The sequence below is a fragment of the Coptis chinensis genome, chromosome 3 (genome assembly GCF_015680905.1).
Source record: "Coptis chinensis isolate HL-2020 chromosome 3, ASM1568090v1, whole genome shotgun sequence".
In the NCBI taxonomy this organism is placed as follows: domain Eukaryota; kingdom Viridiplantae; phylum Streptophyta; class Magnoliopsida; order Ranunculales; family Ranunculaceae; genus Coptis; species Coptis chinensis.
The window spans coordinates 12,217,082-12,223,884 of NC_141458.1; the positions used below are offsets into that span (position 1 = coordinate 12,217,082).

At 37.2% G+C, this 6,803-nt stretch overlaps 1 long non-coding RNA gene across 2 annotated transcripts; it reads left to right on the forward strand.

The window, feature by feature from the left end:
- The first annotated feature begins 4,636 nt into the window (after nt 1–4,636).
- On the forward strand, nt 4,637–6,142 carry LOC147507972 (uncharacterized). Of its 2 annotated transcripts, none has more exons than XR_015217848.1 (3): nt 4,637–5,093; nt 5,187–5,275; nt 5,401–6,142. It is a non-coding gene; the product is annotated as an uncharacterized LOC147507972 (long non-coding RNA). The 2 variants fall into 2 exon arrangements; XR_015217847.1 differs by having other exon boundaries at nt 4,637–5,066.
- The last annotated feature ends 661 nt before the right edge of the window (nt 6,143–6,803 follow it).

Here is a 6,803-nt window from a genome sequence, read left to right on the forward strand (position 1 = left end):
CTATCGTTACAAGTGGATCTTCAAAAAGAAATTGAAACTAGATGGTTCCATTGAGAAATACAAGGCTAGGCTTGTAGTCAAGGGTTCTCGAGAAAAAAGGCATTGACTATTTTGATACTTATGCTCCTGTAACTAGGATTTCTTCTATAAGAGTTCTAATGGCTCTAGCTGCTATTCATAATTTATTTATTCATCAAATGGATGTAAAACTGCATTTTGAATGGTGATCTTGATGAAGAAATATATATGATGCGACTGAGAATCACGATAGTACCGGGAATGAGCATAAAGTATGCAAGTTAGTTAAGTCTTTATATGGAGTTGAAACAAAGCCAAAACAATGGCATGAAAAGTTTGACATGTCATGATGTCTAATGGATATCACATAAATGATCTTTGATAAATGTATTTACTTCAAATCGTTTGATGTGAATTCATATGTGATTATCTGTCTATATGTGGATGACATGTTAATCATGAGTCCTAGCCTTGATGTTGTGAGAAACACCAAGATGTTTTATCCTCCCAATTTGAAATGAAGGATTTGGGAGAAAGGCTGATGTGATTCTTGGAATCAAAATCATCGAAAACGATGATGGCTATCTGCTTTCACAAAGAGCATTATGTTGAGAAGTTTTTGAAGAAGTTTAACTTTTATGATAGTAAGCTTTATTATGCACACCTTATGAGGCAAATAGTGAACTTCAGAAAAATGCTCAACATGGTGTACTTCAGTCTAGATATGCCCAAATTATTGGTAGTCTCATGTACTTGATGAATTGCACTAGACCTGACATTGCTTATGCAGTTAGCAGGCTAAGCAGATACACTCATTGTCCTAGTCAGGAACATTGGAGTGCGTTAGAGAGATTAGCCAAGTACTTGAGAGGTACAATGAATTACGGCATAAGGTTTAGACAAACTCCACCTGTGATAGAGGGTTATTGTGATGCAAACTGGATATCTGATTCTCATGATATCAAGTCCACTAGTGGTTATATTTTCACCCTAGGTGGAGGTGCAGTCGCTTGGAAATCTTCTAAGCAGACCTTGATAGCTCGTTCAACCATGGAGTCAGGAGCTTATTGCTTTAGATAAAGCAAGTCTTGAAATTTGAGTGGCTTAGAAACCTCTTGGCGGATCTTCCTATTGGTACAAAACCGCCTCGGTATACTATGCATTGTATTTGTCGGGCCCTTGATAGCAAAGGCAAAGAGCAAATTGTATAATGGGAAAAGCGGGCATATTAAATGCGAGACTACGGTCTATAAAGCATTTCTTTGGAATCGGGAGTTGTGGCTCTAGATTATGTGAGGTCGAGTTAAATTTGGCCGATCCTCGACAAAACCACTTAACGGGGAGACAAAGTTGGTTGATCGTCGAGGGGATGGGACTTTTGCCTTAGATAGAGAGGGCGACATCGACGGCAACCCCACCTATGTGATTGGAGATCCCATGAAGTAGGTTCAAAGGGAAAAACAAGTCACCTAGTCAAATCACGGTATGCTATTGTCTTTATTTGAGGCGTCCCACCCTATGACTAGATAGCATTTTTGTATACTTTGTATAACTTGAATAGCAATGAGAAAAAGGATGAGTTATTTTACTCTTAATGGAATCCATAGTCCATTATTTTTTTTGAGATAGTGTATTTTAAGCTGCTATGTACACTTGATGGATATCCACCCACGTGAATGTAGAAGCTGGATTAGGTTCTTATGGGTATTGAGGCAAATACTCTAGAGCATTCACTTAACACGTATAAGCCTTGAGGGCCAAAAGCAACACCTTGAAACGGGCATATAATGAAGGAGCAATGTGGGTGCATGTCCTCTATTTTACTACAAGGGAATGTTGGTTCAAAGATTTTAATCCACCACTTTCCGTATTATAAGACATGTTACCACATGGTAGTTCAAGCCCGAAAAGCACCCGATATCTTATGCATTGTTTTTTTCGATTCTCTCCTGGCATTTTGTAAACCCATTTCTTTTGTAATATCCTATTCCAAAATAGTGGGGGACTATAAGTATTTTGAAATAGTGGGGGATTGTTGGAATCTTCATGTGTATTTCAAATACTTGTGTGTTGTTTAGTCCCACATTGGTGAACCACCACTAGGTAGTGAGGTATTTGAGGTGAACCTCTAGCATAAAGGGCGTGCCCTTAGGGGTACAAATGCTTTTGTGTTAGGAGGAGGACTCAAAAGCCACCACCGCCTTGCCAGCCGCCCATACCCGAGGCGTCGTGACGTGGGCTTGGGCTTGTTGTCTAGTGGGTAGTGGTTTACCTATTCCCTAAACTGATTTTTTAGTGTTGCAGCAAGTTTCGGTTTGCTTGAGTTCTACTCCAAGTTGGTTTTGTGAAACCGACTTTGTGAGGTTTCCTTCTCCCATCTGGTAACCGGATCACACCTCTATATAAACACTCACTGCTGTGTCTATAGAGGGGATCACAGAACAGAGAGAGAGAGGACGCAGAGAGATAGAACTTGTGTGCTGCTGCTGCTATATCGACTAAGATAGAAGTCGTGCAAGCTGCTGCTATAGAACCAAATGAAAACGAAAAGCGAGAACTTCGTCTGGCGACTATCCATTCATCTCACCATACCCGAATCAGAGAAACAGATAAGTCTATCATTGCTTTCTTTATTCTCTTCTTCCTGTCAGCCGCCAGAGAGAGTTATATTGCTGTTCTAGAGGGTAGTCTATTCTAGTGCAAAGTTAGGCTGCTGTTAACCATTGAATCTGTGAGGAAGGCATGCTTGTTGCCTTTCTGCACCATTGGAAGGGGCGAAATCTTTCCTTAAGGACAGCCTAATCCGCGCCTTGGTTATTACCTGTTATTCTGTCCTTGTCTTCTATAAGTTTCTTTTATCTGCATACAACAGGATGCAGGATGCACATTGAAGAGAAAAATGCTTCATGACAATGTGATATGGGTGTCCTTGTTCTGTAATGGAGAACCAAAAATAAAATTCCACCATAGAAATTCCATTTGCTTACATTGAGAAGTTGATAAGGAGTTTACTTAGAAGAACAAAGTTCTGGTATTACCGCATTAGGTTACATAATGTATGTTTAGAATCACTGGAATCTACTTCTCGAAAGTGTTCACTCTCTTTTACAAGTTCTCCATGTCGCTTTGATGGCTAAGACCTTTCGGAACATGCTCATTCATGTGATGCGTTGAAGCGTGTGGAAGTAAATAGAACAGTTTAAGAACACTGTATCTCCTCATTGTATTGCAAAATGTTTGTTGTGGGGTGGGACATCATCAGATATTAGGATGAAAGGGTTGAGATATGAGAATCTCAACTTGGGGAAGAGACTTATTTCTAACATAGTGTATATGCAAATTTTCTGTTTGCAATATGACTTTCTGTCACAGTACCATATCCATTAAAGATTTATTGTTTTTCCTTTGAAAGGAAAAAAAATATAGTTTGTTTATTATTCGTTTATTTAAATTTTGAAAAGGTTTACTTTTAAGTTCAATATCAATGCAACGATAGAGCTAATAGTAGTTCACACACTTTATCACATATTCAGATATTCTAGATATGAATTTATCTCTTTGGAATTATTGCTAATTTGGTGGTAGGTTCGTGTATCTAACACCATTTTTGAGGGATACCTGCTTTATATGGATTTTGAAAAGAATTTTGTAATCAAACATATAAGTGTACTGTTTCGTTTTCTTCTTCATTAGGCGGGATACATGGGTGCACATCTGTACATGTGCTGAGTCTTGTCATTTGATTACATCGGTCCTTTTTGGGTGTTGATGTAATGTCCCAATTTTATCAATACAAAATGTTTAATCATTATTATGGTCTTGATTGCCTAAAATTATCATTTTTATTAAGTGAGTGACTTTAGTCTGTATTAGCAGTTGTAGTGAAACACTGAATTCTAAACTGCCTTTCCTAGGAAAGTCGTCCAACAAAACTCCATGACCATTACAAAAAAGAGACTGTTTTTTTCTTCCTGTTTGGGGGGGGGTTGGGTTTGCATATGTACGATCTCTCTCTTTATCATTTGACAATGATATGTTTTTCTTACAATTTTTATTATCTTATACATATATGCTTGGTTGAGATAGTTTGATTTTTTGGGTTGCATTAGCAGATAGGTATTTAGACTTTTGTCTTCTAGACAGTTAGGAAGTTTAGCATTAGAGGCAAACGAGCGTGGAGTTGACTACAAAATATGTTAGAAATATGTGAATCTTGTTGACATCAAGCTGTTCGGTGAAAACTCCAAGTTTTGGATCGTAACTGTTGTTATGTTTGTTTGTATATTTTCTAAAATTTCAGAAAGTGTTATTGGTTGTCGGAGGGCTGCTGGTGCGGTTCTTCAGATTATGTTTAAATTAGACTTTAGGTTAAAAAAGAAAGTAGGCTGTGGAGTAGAAATAGAAACTGTGGAGTTTATGTTTGAAGGGATTTTTACAGAAACTTTTGTGTCAGCACTTATCTGTATTGATCGGTTTTGGAAGGACCATTTATGGGGAGTATTTTCATGCAGTATTCATCTCTTTTATTTCTATACTATAGTCATGCTTTTTTAATTTGTGCTAGTTAGTTTGCAATCAATATATGGGTACTTTTTCCTTATTGTGGAGTATATTGATTAATGAAGTTAATTGATTCTGTGTATCGTGTATGTTACTTGATTCTCCATGCTTTTAATTCTGTCGATGTGAGTTTAATATATTAAATCATAGATGTATGTGTCGTAAATAGAAAACCACAATAGTTGAACTGGATCAGACCAATATCTTGGTGTTCCATCACGGGCAACGTCAACCACCACTTTTAGTTGTTCCCCTGGTTTGCAAGGTAGTTATCAAATGGCAAATCTAATTCGTAGTTCAGAAACCGACCAGACAGGTCTCCATTCTATAGTTCGAGGCAATGAAATAGGAACAGATTTGTTACATCCTGTGCAAGGGTGGCTATCTAATTCGAGTCCAGCAGTTGGGCAGAATATTCAGGCTTCTTCGAATGAACCGATATGCACAATATCTGCTGCTTCAGATCAAGCTTCCACTTTCACAAAGAGGTGTGCTTGTTTTTGGCTTGGCAACTAGTGAGTGTGTGCATTCTCATTTTGTTGTAGTTCGAGGATTTTTTTATTCATATACACTTATAAGCATTTCCTGATTAATTTAATTTGTCAAAGATGGGGAGCTTTTACTCAACAACATAGGACTATTGGGAGTTGTTTGTTTATGCCATGGCTTGCAAATGTCTGTCTCTAAATTTTGCGAGGTAAATCTTGGTGACTGCAGACTTTATGAGCTTTCTAAACAGATATATTCTTTAAATAATAGGAGATAATAGTATGTACTTTAACTCAAATGTAGCAGTACGTTACATACTAGAGTTTCTTAAAGCGCTCAGGATTTTGCATTGTTAACCCTGGAGATGCTGTCCGCTTAAAGAGTGGTGAGACTATAGCACAATGGCGCAGGATTTACTTCCCCAAGTATGGGGTACGAAGACTGTATTCTGTACTCTGTAGTAATAGTACTTATATTTGAATACATTTATTGTTCAGTATATCAATTAGTTATATGAAGGCGCATGACATAAATCATCTTATACTTTCTTTTGAACTGGAAGGTGAATCATTTCCTATGATTTGGAGCATGAAAAATGCTGAACAGAATATGAAACTAAGGTGTAACTTTTTTCCCTATTGGATACTTACGCACGACCAGCTGGTTTATTTGCTTTATAATAGTTGTTCTTCTATTCTGTATGGGCCTACATGGTTGTGATGTTTGACATCATTTCTCTTGATTTTTCTGATATTCCAACCGATAAAGGAAATCAATTCAGACATTGACTGTTAGAGAGGGAGTCCAATCTGACACAGACTAGTTCTGCAAGATAGTCCTTGACTGCCATTGGTGGTCAAATTCTACATTTTTTTAACTGTTGATCACACTATCAAAACGTTTTTGAATGTAACATCTCACTATGAAGGATATGACTGTGAAGTCAAATTCTTTGTTGGTGTTCTTCTGAGGGTGATATCTGGTTTGATGTGTTGCAGCCATTGTGATAGCCAGTCCATTAGATCATGTGTGCAGCAAGTTGATCATAATTTCTAATTCTGTTAGTTTGCAATATTGTCAGCTTATATGTAGTATTTTATTTTGTGAGTATATCATTCTCTGAGCGTCTAATTGTTACTGAGTATAACACCCCGGCTTTTATTTGCTTTTCCTATAATAATATTAATAATAATAATAATAATAATGTAAATAAATAACAGAGATAAGATATCCAGTAGTTTTTGGATAAAAGCTCGTAAGTAAGTAGATAGGTTTAAAACCCTTGTTTTCGGGGAGGTTTTAAAAACCAGAAAATAGGGGTTTCTCACGTAAAGTTTTTAGGGAAAAACAAAACGGGAGTTTTAGAAAAAAAAAAAAAAGGTTTTTCTTGAGAAAAAAAAAGGGGTTTGAACAAGAAAGATCGTCCAGTTTATTGCGGACGCGATGAGAGCGTTGGGTTTTAGGGTTTTAAAAAATACCGAAGCTGTTCGGTTTTAAACGGGTGAGTAGTCCGACGATCTTTTAAATATTTGTTTTACCTTACGGTAATGTTGGTTTTTTTTATCCGGTAAACTCTGTTAAAGGGTGCCGATTCTGTTAATGGTGTCGACTATGTTAGATACCATTTGGAAACACTGCAGTAAATAACTAGGACGAATTTTTGGCATTTAAACTGTCGAAGTCTGGACATCGGTGGGTAATGGCGTCGCCATCAGCACCAAAGCACCAAACCATCC